This window comes from Watersipora subatra, chromosome 8 (assembly GCF_963576615.1).
Source record: "Watersipora subatra chromosome 8, tzWatSuba1.1, whole genome shotgun sequence".
Taxonomy (NCBI): domain Eukaryota; kingdom Metazoa; phylum Bryozoa; class Gymnolaemata; order Cheilostomatida; family Watersiporidae; genus Watersipora; species Watersipora subatra.
Window position 1 is genome coordinate 42,493,321 of NC_088715.1, and position 16,889 is coordinate 42,510,209.

Here is a 16,889-nt window from a genome sequence, read left to right on the forward strand (position 1 = left end):
CAAGATTCGTTAGCTAAGCAGTCCAAACAAGCCTTTCAATACTCTCTTCATGATGCTGTATATATCATTTCAATTCAAATAATGTAAAAATCGGTTTTTAATTAGCCAATTACATTATGCATTCTAAACAATATTAAATTAGAATGTTCTATTTTTACTGATCATAAAAATAATTATTGTGACAGTAATTTATGGTTTGCAATAAACTTGCAGTGCATCCAACACCTGTTGACTGCAAACAGAATTAATCAAAGACGCCGGTAATCCAAAGACACAAAGCAAACACTGACATGCTAGACCTGATGTGAATGTCATCGAAAGCATGTGAAACATGAATCGTCACTCAATATAAATAACATTAAATATTATTGCAATAATAATGATTAATACATTTAATTATTCATGTAAAATTTATAAACAGGGACTAGTAAGCTCAGAATATTACAAAGACTTGTTTACACTCTTTTTACAATAGCCCGAGTGGACAGAAAAAGACTGCATTACTATGATATAAGTATTTCAAAAAATATCGAAATTTATATCAGTAGAGAGCTGAGTCCAAATACTTAGCAAAAAATTCTGTTGCACAACTGTCAATAGTAAGATGGCTGCGTGTGCCATTGGTAAGTCATTATATAAATAGCCCTGATGCCTGCAAAATTTATTAATTGCTGTTTTTGAGCTAATGGTTTAATTTGTTTAACTATTACAAAAACAGCGATTTTAACTGTATTGAGAAATTGAAACAATCCATTTTTCAATTTCCGCTATGTGCAATTTACTTAGTCAAAATTTGTATTAATACAGTTCTCAGCGTTTGAATGCATTTTTGGGCAGTCGAGTGACTTAAATAAAATACCATAGTAAGGAAAGTCAAAGTGATACAAAGGAAAGAAAGCTAACAATGAGGAAAGGTGGATGGGCTTTACATGATAATTTAAGATAAATATAAATTAAAAAAGTAAAAATAAGTTGTGTTTATCTAAAGTTCATGTTGTGCAAGTGAGACTAGCTCAATATTTTCATCACCACCTTGACCTTCACCTATATAGTTTCTTTTACTGAACTGCCAAGATTACATCTTATACAGCTGATCTTTAACCCTTTCGCTGCCAAAGACGCATTTCTGCGTTTTCTAGGGTCGAGTGTCACAGACGCATAGTTGCGACTTTCCCAGCAATTGCGTAGTAACTTCATTTTATTATTCGTTGATAACATAACCCACGGTCTTTAGGACTTTCAAGATATTGACAACGTTGTCCGAAGATATCTTTATGAAATTAGCCTAAAATAATAAAGCAATTTTAAACTTTTGTCTGAGAGCTACTAACCTAAAAACGAACAATTTTTGTGTGAGTTCATTAAGTACCGCGCGCGAGTCAGAAAACAGGTAATTACTTATGTTGATGACGTTATAGCTAATTCAGATTTAGATTTCCGTGGTAATACAAATAATTAAAGTAGCAGCAGTGACTCTGATAGTGGTGAAAGTAATAGCTTTGTAAGAGTAAGGAACATTGTGGAGGATCGTCTTAGCTTCGTCGCGACCGCTTCACATAGCTTTATCATCGCATAAAGTATAGATACATTGAATTTTTTGCATAGCAGTGTTAGTTAAAATGTTGGCAAAATAAAATTTGTTACGAAAAATGTTCTAGATAGTTTGAAATTGAAAAAATGTTGTATACATATCATGAAGCAATATCGGCAATTTTTGGTAAAATGGCCGGCACTAGGCCGATAGCTAAATTCGTACATGGTTAGCAGTGAAAGGGTTAACTAAAGTTCGAAGTGGTAGCAAAAATATTTTTATCGATTGCTACTTTATCTCGTTTTTCTCAAATAATTGAGCTTTTCGCGTAGTTTTATATAATAGAATTACATTAAAGCTATATATGTAATTACCTAAAGTATGTATCAATTCATCATGAAGTGACTTCTCTATTTCAGTATGAACACAGCAGCGCCTTCACACTCAGTGAACCACAAATAACCATCGCAAATGTCATATAGAACAACGAGGTTTTTCTTTCGCATAACTCAAATCTTACGCAGAAATAACAGACACCCAAAACTTTCCCCATGCACATTTGATGCCAATAAAAAAATGCTACATAGTTTAATGTGAAATAAAAAAACATTAATTGGATTCTTTTTTACGAACTTCTTACAGCATTTAAGAAGCAAACTGAAAAGAACAGCACTCAAACAGCTGAAAAAATATTCATGATCATGATAGAATCTACATGGAGAGAAACGCATCAATGGTAACATAATTATGTACTTGGTCTGTGGGTAACATAATTATGTACTTTGTCTGTGGGCATGTGAGTGACTAATTTCATTAAATTTGACCGGATCGGAAGTATTCATCTGAGATTGCATTGCTATGAAGGACAGCCAATAAAAACCACTTTGTATCCTGCTTATGAGATATTATAAATCTCAAAATATTCTACATTAACTCATGCAACTGTGATCATCACAAAATGCAAAAGTTTCAAATAGTGGTTAAGCAGAATAGTCAATAAAATTAGCTGTTTGTTGATTTGCAGTGAAATATTTTTTTCCCAGCACATTCACCTATTTATCAAATGTCTACAGTGGAGTAAAGCATCGTAATCTACATTGCATTAGCAATTAAATCAGGTGCAACCTATCATTTTGTACATTTACGTTTCAGCCTACAATAAGTCAATATTGTAGAAAAAATGCCATATCGGGTAATTACATTATTCTACTTGCTAAGCAAGACAATGTGGCATCTAATCTGCTTTATATCGTTATATACTAAAACCTTAACATATTGCAGAACATTTTGAATGGGTAGGAATTATGCATTTGCCGCCAAATAGCAACTGGTAAACATGAAACAAGAGTCATGTTGTCTAAGAAAGGTGTTATGCCTACGCAACTAAGTAATAAGAAGTTATTAGCAAAATCCTGTCATCATTTTTCAATAAACAGCTGAGCAAGTATTGCACTGGATATGTGACAGTAGAAAGATTGGCAAATAAACAAGAAGCTTTTTTGGTTAATTCTATTACACAGTCAGACCCTTCAACAATTTTGTGAGTATCAGCAAAAGTCGCAAGGTAGATTGCTGCCAAAAAAATTAGACTAGTTTTGTGGCATAATAAATCAATAGATTGTACAATTATGCTGCTCCATTTATTTTTTTTAAATTCAAACAACATAGCAGTAGTAGTTATCATAACGCTGGTAATGCAAAAAAGTTTGAAAATTCATGCTGCAAATTATCCACTTTCGTAAAGAGCCGTCAACAGCATCCGACTAAATGTTGCACTACATTTGAAGAAAATCACGTCAAATAATGTTTAAACGTTAAAATAACTTAAGTACACTTTTCCATACATGTAAACCTTTAAAACAATTGATCAAGCTCAAAATAATGGGTGTATTAAAAATTGAATTTAAAATATAAACAAATTCTGCAAGCACACATAGGAAATAGCAAAACTACCGAAATTTAATGCCTTCACAAATCGATCATAAGGAGGCGGTACAACGCGATTCAAATGACACAATATTGAGACATCAGCTCAAAGTTATGATTCGTAGAAATTCAAACTTTAAAAACTTCTTAATAAGTTGAAAACGGTTACAACCCTAGGTGAAAATTACTCATTGTATGAATAAGTGATTTGAAAAGTTCCAAAACATCTTAAACATACGGCTTCGAAATTTTAATATTTTATAATTTTGGTTTATCGCATGCCCAAGCATTGAATCAATCGCCAGACAGTCACGATATCAATTGTTTATGAGTTTATTAAAAGCGATAAGCCATTCTACCTTTTTTCAGAACTATGGACGATAATCATAAACGCCTGGTTATATTTATTACACACAGCGCCGAGTTAATCGGGCGATAACAGTTTGTTCATATGCATAATTTGTTAATACTGATAATAAAAACAGCCTAGCTAGTATTTCAATAGCAAAAAATCGAAATTTAGCATTTCAAATCTAAGCGAAACAAAAATAGTCTGAAACTTACCTTGACCAAAATACGTTACTCGCTACACAGTCGCTTGTTTTTCTCTTTGGTGAAGCCTACTTACTTATTTGAGCGGCAGTTATTACGCAGCGCAAATGATTCAATTCGAGCAAAGTTTAACGTTTACAATAATGTTGATTGTGTTAAGAGCAATATGGTAATTATTTGTAAAGTATAACAAAATAATTTGCCTTATTTTCAGTGCATAAAATATAATATGTTAAACCTTACTGTTTCTAAGGTTGAGTAAGCCAAAGAACAATGCTGGCGTCAAACTGTCTGTAAAGCTCGCTGTAGATATACGCAGAGTTTGGCAAAAATAATTACAGTTACCGTACATGTATTAAAATATTGGCGCAAGTTCCAACTATTGGATTCTAAGTCTAATAGCAAAAGTTGCAGGATGACTTAATTCATAACCCAACAAAGTCTATAAAACGCGCTAACTGAAGACTTAAATCTTCAATTTTTGCATTTAGTGTCGCTTCTTACGGACCCCCTCTCTCCCGTTCTAAGCTAGATAACGTTCTATCAATGTCCCAGGCCGTATGATCGAAGTCTAAATGCATTAACAGCAGCTGAATAGTTTGAGGATAGTATATAAATACATTACATATGAAACAAATTATTAGAGATGGATGTTTCTGCATAGTAAAAATTTGGGTTAGAACTAACATATTTATCTGGTTAGTATCATCTCCTAGTTGCCAGGAAACATTATAGCAAGCTTTAAGCGAATCTTTGAAGTTTCACACAATCATCGGCTATGTAGGCCTACTTAGTTAGTGATCTACACTTATGATATGAAAAATAAATTGCCTCTATTCGCAGGCATATTTGTTACAACATCGAGTAAAAGTTTAATGCATATTTATGTGCATATATATATATATACACATATTATATATAGTGAAGAAAACTCGCAAGAGTAGAGTGGAGACAACCCCTACCTCTAGTCACTGCGCTGAAACCAACGTTACAACTTGCTGAACCCAACAGGAGGGAGCTGAACCCAACTCACTTGTGTTCTGCTGAAACCAACAGAGTGCGCTGAAACCAACGCTGCCAATGCTATAACCTGCTGAAACCAACAGGAGAGAACACAACTCTTGTGAGAATAATTTATTATTGAATTATCCAGTTTATTTGTAGTAATTTTGTGTGAGCTTGTTGTTAGTCTGTTGGTGACGATTATAATGATATTTCTTCAACAATAACGACTTTATTATAGTAATACTAATCATGCGTCTAATTAAAGAGCTAAACACAAACTGAACTGCCTAAAAATTTGTGGCAGTATTAATATTACGTAAGCAATTGGCCTAGAGATTGACGGTTATCGTTCAAACCGATTAATCATGTCGTCTTGCTGACTGCTGTCTTTCTAAAAATTTTCACATTCGTAACAATAAAACATTATTGCTAGACCATGAGCCATTGCAGTGTAACAATCTAAACACTAACAAAAAGCCCAGAACATTCTACATATACTGGATAGGGAATAGTAATCGTAACAAAACAGTAAGACATATGTTGATAATGAAAAGGGCTAATTACAAAATCTTATCTTGAGAAAACGTATGAATAAAAACGGAAACAATATTATTTAAATAACCTGAACAACTAGTACTTGGTTGAAACAGAAACTAGATTATTCTGGCAGTAATCATGAACATATAAAAATTCTTCGAACGAGCGAACAGTAACGTGGCATCCGTCATCTTTTCTAGGTCAACCACTGTCCAAAAGTCCCTTTTTATATATATTGTCTAAGTCACCTTTTCCTTTCATCGATCTATTATCCTTTTCTGTGTCCGAAGCGCCACGATGAGCCTGACGTCTTTTGGACCGATCCAAATGGTACAATTCTTCGGAGTTATTCCTCCCATGACCTTTGTCATGGCCACCACTCTTTTCATAGAGTTTGTATTTTAGAATATCTCGCTTGATTTGTAAGTTTACTACAGTAGCCTATATATAAATATATACTGTGTATATAGCCTATATATAGCCTATATATAGAAATATATATGTATATACATGTGCATATATACATATATACATATAAAAAAAAATTGTTCCCTCCCTCCGGTTAACCCGTATGGGTAGTAGTAGTTTCTGCTCTAACTCGGTTCTACTACCAGAGACCTGGGAGTTTGAGCACTCGCCTCAAGATCTTAGCTGTTCCCAGTAGCGCACTTTTCTGCAACTCACCTGAGTTGATTGCTGTTGGTATTTGGGGCAAGCCACATTTTATGCGCCGGTGTTATTGCGCCCAGTGCCCCAACTACCACCACTATATCTGGTTGGTTTGCTAGGACATGCTTGTCAGTCCGGATGTAGAAGTCCCAGAGGAACTTAACGCGGTCATTTTCATTCACCTTACCAGGAGCTTTCCACCAGTGTTGTGGTTTATTAAGGCCATACTCGTCACATAGACTTCTTTCATATATATATATATATATATATATATATATATATATATATATATATATATATATATATATATATATATATATATATATATATATGCCAGCACATTGACTTTCTTAAAGTCTGTGAGACAACCTGGTTGTTTCATGGCAGAAAGTCAACTCTCATTGGTAATGGGATTTGTGTCCCTTGCCTAAGCTCTGAGCTGCACTGATGATGCTTCAATAGCCAAAACAATACTGTCTGTAGCATGAGTATATATAAATATATATATATGTATATATATATATATGTATATATATATATACATATATATATATATATATATATATATATATATATATATATATATATATATATATATATATATATATGAAAGAAGTCTATGTGACGAGTATGGCCTTAATAAACCACAACACTGGTGAAAAGCTCCTGGTAAGGTGAATGAAAATGACCACGTTAAGTTCCTCTGGGACTTCTACATCCGGACTGACAAGCATGTCCTAGCAAACCAACCAGATATAGTGGTGGTGGACAAGGAGAACCAGAGAGCTACTATAATAGATATAGCAGTACCCAATGACTACAATATAGCCAGCAAAGAAAAAGAAAAGGTAGAGAAATATCTCCCTCTTGAAGAAGAGATTGAAAAATGCTGGGATGTAAGAACAACTGTAGTCCCAGTAGTCATTGGGGCACTGGGCGCAATAACACGGGCGCATAAAATGTGGCTTGCCCAAATACCAACAGCAATCAACTCAGGTGAGTTGCAGAAAAGTGCGCTATTGGAAACAGCTAAGATCTTGAGGCGAGTGCTCAAACTCCCAGGTCTCTGGTAGGAGACCCGAGTTAGAGCAGAAATCGCCACCCATCCGGGGTATCCGGGGTGAGGAAACAATTTATATATATATATATACATACATACATACTAAGTTTATTTTTATTTAACATATATACAACATTAACCATTATAAATTTTGAACTTCATATCATGAGAAAAGCTTTTTTTGCAGTTCAAATAAATTAGGAGAAAAAAATAAAACCACTGTAAATGCAAGTAATGGCTAAATACGCTGTTTTGCTACAATTACAATGAAAAATTATTAGCTATACAATTATATGATTTTAGTTCGTTTCAGTGTTGGTGTCATAAGGCACGAATATTGTATAGAGTGCTATAGAGATCTATAGTAATTATCTAATGCAAACACCTGGTAAAAGTCATCAAAATCATCATCATTAAAAAATGGTAACAAAACAATATGTTAACCTTAGTAACCATAGTTACCTACAATAACTTTAGTGCATTTTGTAGTTATAATCTGCAAAAAAATGTATTATTACAATATACTATGTGCAGTACGTATCGTAAAGAGTTCTTTTTTTCAAGACAGCTGTGTAACATAAACTCTGAATCGAACTTAAATAACTTTAGCTTACTAAATACATACTTAAAAGAAGTTTTAGTATGTATTTTAGTAAAATTCAAACTTTCAACTAAAATTTTATCATTTATCTATGTGCAAATCTATTTTTACTTTAATGGAGAAATTAAAGGTTGACTTGCAACAAAATTCTCTTTACAGTTATTTGGTATCGAAAGATTCACCATATCTTACTCTGTTGGGTTGTAGGTGTAAAATATGTGAAAATGTAAATACAAGCTCTTAAAAGCTAAAAAACGAAAAGTTCATCGCAGCCATCACGAAAACGTCGTAGTTTGGATTCCCTTTATTTTGGCAATGTACTCAACTCAACGTGGTTATTGTTTTGACACGGTTGTTTTTATCAGTCTTTCCTTTCACGGTAATCACGTGAAATGAAAGACCGATGAAAGGCTCAATATAAAACGTTTCGTAGCACCAATTTATGACAAACACTTCGGGTTTTACCGGAAAGCCCTTATCAAGTATAGATGCTCGCTACTTTACAGTTTCGCTTCAGTTTGGTCTAATCATTGAGTCGTAATTTGATCCTGTGACCCATATTTACTGCCAAATAGCGCGAACAATTTCTGCAGCATTTTTCCACTATCATAGGTGACCAACAGGCTTGTCATGTTTATCAGAAGATGATATGCACTACTTCGAGATAAGGTTAAAAAATTAAACGAATTTTTATGGTAGGTTTTGAGAAATCAGTGCTCAAAGCGACAGCATTACAATGATGATGATGAAATAGATGCCTAAGGACAATAGACATGGTTTTGTTGAATGCGTGAAGTATATTTGTAAAAATATTTCGACGAATGAGGCTGCATGAAAGTGTAAACAAGACATTGTGTTCAACCACATCCCATTTGAGCCGTTTTGGAAAGGGATTCCAACCTACAGCGTTTTCGTGATGGCTGCGATTAACTGTTCGTTTTTGAGCTTTTAAGAGCTTGTAATCACATTTCCGCATATTTTGCACCTACAACACAGCAGAGTAAAACATGGTGAATCTTTTGATACCAAATAACTGTAATGTGAATTTTGTTGCAAGTAAACCTTCAAGGATTCTAATAAGCACCGATCATTCTAAAAAGTACGAATCCTTCACAGAAGTTTAGTACACAGATGTTAGAAATGATCATTAGCCACAAATGTTACCTTCATTTAAAACACTTTGTTTTGAAAAAGGTCAATTGTCGAATGTTAAATTACCTTTATGTGACGCGAGCTTATTTCAAGGTTGTTAAGCAGGATGCTTGTTCAAGGAATCCCAACAAATCAGACATTTTCTGAATTTTGTAACAGCTTTATTTTAATCATTTTGGTATATTGTTCACACTCACAAAAACCACAAAGCAAGCTCATATCTTTATGATATCTTTCTCCGGTGCAGTTTAGATTTGTGTTTTAGGGATTGTCTACACGCTCAAGTCAAAGTTAATATATAGTGAAGAGTTGCACGACGATGAAGGAAAACTACAGTCAGTTTGAATAATGTATAATTTGTGATAAAATAATATAATGTGATATATTTCTTTTTATAGACGCACTGCACATTGATTAAATAAATACTCAGTATATAGCGCTGAAGTCTTCATAAGTAATGCAATGTTTTTTGCTTTATGGCTTGCCCATATTTTCATGCATATGACCCTGCAAAATCACACAAAATATCAAGCTATTTGCTAAATAATATATAGGTAAAAGCTTGTCAGTAATCAATGAGAAGTCGTCATTCCTTTTGATGTTCGGACTCCAGGGAAAAGATACAACTTCCTGTAGTTTGTGAATGTGCATATGCTTGTCGGTACATTACCACCTGAATATTCCTCCGTATGGGCACTTTCATCAGTTAGGCTCACCTCTCTCACCCGTGCCTGTATCTAAAACAAATATATCAACCGAAGGCTCGAGTATATTGGAGGGAACTAGAAAATGTCAGTCACTTTCTAAAACCCATGAAATTGTTGGTAATAATCTTTGCTATAATTAAAGCTGTGTCCTTTCGTCTGTCTGAAGCCGCATTAAGAGTGTTAGGAAAAAAGTTGTCTCCCGAGAGAATCAAACTCAGACATTTCATATTGCAGTCAGGCGCACTACCAACTGTACCACTCAATCACCAAATTGAAGAATAACTATACATATAGTTATTACACCTGACAATCTCTCTCTGCACACAGTACAGCCTAACATACTAGTAGCAATAATAAGAAAACTCTTGGGTACATGACGACTGCTCTTGGTGCAGTTCACAGGTGTTAAAAACATATGTGGTACTAGAACTCGAAAGAGTGCAAATAGAATTCAGGTGTTTCTAAAATAACAGAAAAAGAATAGTAAGAATTTTCTCCCTCATATAAATTGGCAGATAAGTAAAATAAACGAAGATAGAGAACTCTATAGCTTTAACTTACTATCTTGAAAAGGCTCTCGATATCTCTGTGGCATGAGTGGTTATAGAGAGTGGCTACTAAAATTCTGATAAACCATGAGCCATGAGTTCGAGACTTTGTGGCGACATAAGCTATAACATAATTCGATATCATTAACACCTTATGTGCGTAACAAAAATTGTTTGAATTATGCTGGAATACACACACAGTCTAATACAGTAGACGCTTTTACAACGTAATTAATTCATCCACGAACGTTTACGTTATAGTTATACGTTATAGTGATTTTAAGTTTTACGAACCAAAAGACATGTAAATTGCTTTATCTGTTCCAAGTTCATATCAAACTCACCCCTTTGGCCATTCAAATAGAAAAAACTAAAATAAAATTTTTAATTTAATGACTACAGGAACTGTGGTATTATTGGTTTGTATCGACAAATTTTCTCTTCTTTCTTTTCATGTTCACTAGGTTTAGTATTCATGACTACAGTAATTTTACATTAAGGAGTTAAGGAAAGCTCGTGCTTTCAATGACAATTTCAATTGATTTTTTTACTTTTTTTAGACAAGGTCTATGCTGCAAAAAAAGTTGTGTGTCTGAAATAAAGTAAAACAAAAATATATATTTGTGATAATAAGAATGGTGTCTGTTCGTCTGTCTGTTTGTTTGTTTGTCCGAAGCCAGTGTTAGAGGTTAGGATAAAGGCCGCTATTAACAAGATTCCAACTTGTGCTACTCAGCATGGTAGACCAACACCCTAACACCTGCACCAAGTGACCACCTTTGATCATTTCTGAATACTTATGCGGCTACTTATTCTCTGTGCACGATAGACAACGAGACTGTTATTATATATAATAGGGATAAATCTGTCCATCATTTTCTTTCCACAGTTTTGCAAGGGGAAAACGATATTTGATGGCTAATTATAGACTCTTATAATTCAAATCAAATTTGAGAACTTGCATTGACTAGACCCTTTACATTGTATGGATTTTTTTACACAAAACAAAGCAAAAACTTTACATACTGTAAAATCTGTATTGGAACGCCGCCTTTATTTGACTGCCACTATAATAGAAGGGTTGAAAAATAGAGCGGCACCCTTTAATTGAACTCCACTGCTATGTAATCGCTGCTTTGACATTCTGTGATCTTTACGAACCATAATAGCATGTGATCAGTAGAAAATTGTCCACAAAATTGTATTAATAATGAATCGTTTATATCAATAATAATTAATTATCTCGTTGTCCAATTCTAAAGCTTTTTGTTTTTTTTATTAAAACTTTGAAAGCAACACCATAGAGTTGATTAATAACTTTATCAGGCTAATAGTAGTTCCTAGGCTAGTAGTAAGTAGTAAACTGTGAAAAACGGTTTAGCAATTACGATGGAATCTGTACTACTATTGTGAGGCTAAAACTTGTCCTTAGCATGCTAAGCGATTGAGCTGTACACGTGACTAAAATTTTCTCATTATTTTTGCAAAAAGTATGTTAACGCGTAAAAGTTATGCTCTGCTAAAAAATTGTTGGGAGGCTAATATCGACTTGTTCAGCAGTGCAGAAAAAGGGTTGAGATCAACAGACACTGTGGAAGGTATTGAACAGCCAGAAGATGAAATGGATACTAACAAATAGCTGAGCATAACGATGCAAATATCTTTGTTTCAAAAATGTTAATTTTTGTTTTTGCATGTATTTTAAATATGGTTTGTTTATGTCACCTGTTCTTGAATGTATATTTGTAGCATTTGATCAATTATTATTATTATTATATAAAATTGCAAATTTATAGCATAGTTTTTGATAACATCATTGCTGTTATCTAAACTTGGCTTTCGATAAATAAATGCTTACAACTCATTTTCTATAGCACATAAAAAGCCAGTTTTGGCTGCAAACTGTAGCAAGCATATCAATTAATGCAACGGGCTTTTATGCAACGTTGTTACATTTAGTAATACATGAAAAATAAAAATATCTTTTAAATTTAAGATAATGGAATAAAAAATTGGAAGCTCCAACAAATTGCAACCCAGGCTATAAGATCATCGTAGGTTAACTGCAAGCAACATAAATCAATCGGTAGAGATATTACTCAGCTTCCCAATGCTTATTTATTTAGAGATCTACAACAACCTGGAGGTAAGTTATAACATATTTCTTACATGCAATTGGGTTAATTTCGCTTCATATGAAGGAGAGTGCAAAATATATGCTACATTCACCTTGCCGGTAAAAGGGTTAAATTTATCTTTCCAAAATTCTGACAGGCTATTCGAAAAACACAATGCCACGTCTATTTGGATGTCACCACCAATAAAGTGCCACTCTAGGGGAATGGCTGAAAAATAGAATGCCATGGCATCCGAGAGGTTTTACGGTAAATTCTTTTACCGTAAAATCTCTTGGAAAATTTTTCGGAAGTTTATGTAAAGGGTTTACGTTATATTAGCGTCTACTGTATTTTTTTACAATGTAAAATAATCTTATTCTAAATTATACTGTATTCTTACTTTCACTGCTGGCTTTCATAATAAAAAAGTCATCAGCGTTCAAAGATGTTGGTGGAGCGGGAACTGGGCTTTGAGCTGGCACAGTGGTGAGCTCACTAGATGGTTTGCTCATGCTGATGTCAATAGGTAACTGATTGGCTGGAGGTTCCATACAAATGACAGCTGCTGATGGAATGGGTATTTCGCCTGTACTGGTGACTACAGAAGACTGACAAGCTGCCACTCCAGTACTAACGGCTGTATAAGGTTGGCGGAGTGGCTCTTCTGTACTAAAAATTGCAAATGATTCCCTGGGTGATTCCTCTGAGCTAGTGACTGCGCATGCTTTGCTGAGTGATCCGCAAGCGTTTGTGTTCGCAGGTGAGTGACTGGGTGGTTCTCCATCGCTAGTGATGTCAGGTGACTGACTGGTTGGGTCTCCAGTGCTCGTGATGGCAGTTGGCTGACTGGGTGGTTCCTTGATACTGATAGATTGTTGGCTAGGGGATGCTCTAGCCTTTGTGACTACAGGTGACTTACTGGGTAGTTCACCTGAGGTAACAATGGCGCATGGCTGATTGGGTGGTACTGATGTACTTGTAACAGCCAGTTCTGATGAAATGGTACCAGGATAACTAAATGGAGTGAGCTTTTCGGGAAGCTTTGATAAATTTGGAGACAATTCTCTACTTTCTCCAAAGTCATGTCGATCTAAACAATAAAATACATGATTGATACACTAGCTAAGCTCTCTGATGTCTTAGAAATTCTAAGAGCAAGATAACAATTAGACAAGCCTTAAAGAAATAACCTATATGTATATCTATAAAATAATAGTGTCAGTGATCCAGCGACTTAAAGATCACTTGCACGCATATCTGTTCGCTGTCAGCATCCGCTGACAAATTATTTATATGAATTGAGAAGATAGCTCAAGTAAATAGGAGACTTATCGCGTTATTACATACATGTATATAACGGTTCAGTCTTCCAAGCCAAACTGTCAGGTGCTCTCAGATTCCTGCATAGAATTCTAATTCTATACCCCTTGGAAAGATCGAAAAAGTGCTATAGTTTTATTTTTACTGTGCTGCATGGCAGCACATGCTAATCATGTAAGGTTTGTTTCATTGACTTTTTAAGGCATAATACAAGTTGAGGTCCTTCCAAATGATAATGTTTGTAGATTATGACAGAATGATTGCTATATAATAAAAATGCTTGATAACCGCTAAAATTGTTTTAATAGATTTATCTGCAGCTCATCAATAGAGTAATTATCTTGCCATTTCGGTTGCATATTCCTGAATGTGGCATGTAGAGGATAACTTCAAGGTTTCAGATACATCTACGGCTGAACAAATGCTTATCACACCCCATTCAATGATAGATATTTCTTATATAGATTATCACGCCTACCCCTTTGGGGTACTCGTAGGCAACTCAGGAGCATCTTTTGCGTTTATGTATTCTATAGATCATCACTGCATTTCCACGCCTCATATGGGTTCAGAGTTGGTTCCACTCCAAATCATAGAAATGGTCAACTCCAAACACATTCGATGCCATTTTGCTTCGTTGAATTTGTGCGAAGACATTTGCTATGGGAGTACTCTTCGACATCGTAGAAATATAGATCTGAATCGTTAATACTCGGCTAAGCTCTCCCCAGTGGTGGTCAATAAATTTCTGAACACTTCAGCGTACTAAGCGACTGTCGTTCATGCGACCTCTGTACACTAAGTAGTAAATTTTGTTGATATCTCGTAATGTAGAGCACAGTAATAAGCAACACAAAACTACAATTGCGATCAGGTATCCTGGCTTAGTGGAACTAGTTGATTATGCATGAATTGAAAAGTGGCAGTGACCTGAAAGTGAGTCTACTTAAATAAGTTTTGTTTTGAGGGATACATCACAAATCTTGAAAAGATCTATATAGTACACTCTGAATCGTTAAAACGGTAGGGTACGAGTCTGTTGGCAGTGGGCAACTCCAAACCCATTCGTAGCATGGAAACAGTGTATTAAAGCAACCTATGTTGGTTGGTAATGCGACTTTTAATAGAATATTTTATAATAGTTTGATGTTTCAAGCAATTTAAAACCATCAAATTTTTAGGGCAGCAACTGTTGATAAAGCTAATTTGACCGCGCCACATCACCACTTGTACAAAAGTAGTATTTAATATACGTAGCTTACCACCTGAACAAGCCTGAATGATTATCACTTTGGGTTTGCTCTTCATTGCAGGGAATTTGTTAGCGGAGAGCAGGTCTTGAATCTCTGTTAGTAGAATAACTTTACCAAAGATATCCAGAAGCTGGTTGTTTATAGTACCGTGCGTCATGATAACGAGGACAAACATTCCCAAGTTCAGATGCTCTTTTCGTTCGGTCTCACACTTTATCTCACTGTAGATGGCCTTTTGGAACACAACAATACTCATCAGCAGTTCTTATTAATCTAGCTGCTATTTATTTTAGTAGAAATGACTAATAAGTGGCCATGTTAACAGATAAGAACTTTTATGACAGCAGGCATTTCCACATGGAATCAAAAAAGGGCAGTAGTCTGTCGAGTTACCTCAGCGCTAAGGTCAGTTAGCTCATTTTGTGACTTGACAATGTCGAACTTAAGGTCTTTGAACAGCTTTCTGATGTTCTTGTAGTCAACCTCGGAACCAGCTCTGTTTCCATTATTGAACTTCATACTATTTATGATTAGTACTCTGCCCCTCACTGGCTCACTCATAGTATAAACCTGAGTAATGTGGGAGAACATAACTTCTTAGGTGTAATGCATTTGATGAGCAGGGGCTGACAATTATTGTTCAGGTTCAAACTTAGGTCAATTTAGGTAAACTGGCTCGGCTGTTCACAGCTAGCTAAAGCAGTAGTAACTTGTTTTACTATCAACCATTCATTCAATATTATTCAGTATAGCGCTTCTTTGGAACCTTACTAATATCCCATATTAGGTCTCTATCAATGTCATTTATGTATCCAAAAATACCTTGACATACAACTGTCCTGACAGGAAAAATTTTAGATACAAGGAAAATATGGAGCAAAGTTTTGCCTTTAGCTACGAGAAAATTTGAGATACACGTATATGAGACAGTTCTCAATGCAGCCGGCTAGGCAGTTGAATATGCTAGAGGCAGCTTTGGCAGTATGCTAGAGGCAGCAGTATTTGTTACTTTGTGAGCGTAGGCGGTGAATTAGAACAATTAAATGTTGTAATCTCTTGGTTTCAGACTTGTTTTTTTCAGTGAGTGAGAACAGATTAATATGTATTTAGTTATTTTATACAGGAAAAAATAATTTGAAATATGAGTGAACTGCTATATGAGCTCAGTCACCAAACGCATTAAGCTTGTATCTCATGGTATTACTGCATTGGTTAGTTAAAACCTTATACACTAACAGCTTTAGAATGCAAGATAATAACTTACTTCATCAGAATTGTAGAGCTCACGAATTTTCTTCTGTCTGACTGGCTTCAGCCGTAGCTTGAAGTATTTCGTAGAGGGGGATGAATCATCACAGTATCCTTCCTCCACAGCATCGGATATGAAACTTTTAGCCTCATCTGAAGAGCATTCTTGTAGCTGAAACCTTTGAGACCCCTCAGCTGATTCTGTGTAGAATAGAGTAACCGCAGTTTATTTCGATTAAGTTAAGTCTTGGCTTGTTTATTTAAAAAGTAGGCACATCACAAATTTCGAAAGAAAATCAAACGGCTGTAACTTTTATTAGAAAATTGCATGCAATGGGTTAAACAACAGGAGAAAATCAAAAATTTCTTTCATGGTGATTTTGAGTTTCAAAATCACTTTTTCAGCCGATTTGGAAAACTTATAAAAATAAGTTTTGTAAATGTATTGTTGCGGATGTCTGAAAGATGCCTTCATGGTACCACACCAATCTCAGATCAATTGCACAGTGGTAGTCAAATGTATTTGTATATAATCAGTATATACTGAATCACATATATATATATAGAGAAGATGCAAAGGTGCTTTGCCTCTGACTTGCAATGCTTCGAGTTCTATAGGCAGTCTAGCGGAGCAAGCTCCACCCTCCTTTAATGAATGCCAAC

The 16,889-nt window shown here is 34.9% G+C and overlaps 1 protein-coding gene across 1 annotated transcript in view; it reads right to left on the bottom strand.

The window, feature by feature from the left end:
• The window catches only part of LOC137401572 (mothers against decapentaplegic homolog 9-like), a 28,907-nt gene extending 24,832 nt beyond the window's left edge, over nucleotides 1–4,075 (bottom strand). The window contains exon 1 of the mRNA XM_068088001.1: nucleotides 4,022–4,075. The gene's annotated coding sequence lies outside the window, so the exon portion shown is untranslated. The remainder of the gene's footprint in view (nucleotides 1–4,021) is intronic.
• Between the last annotated feature and the right edge of the window lie 12,814 nt (nucleotides 4,076–16,889).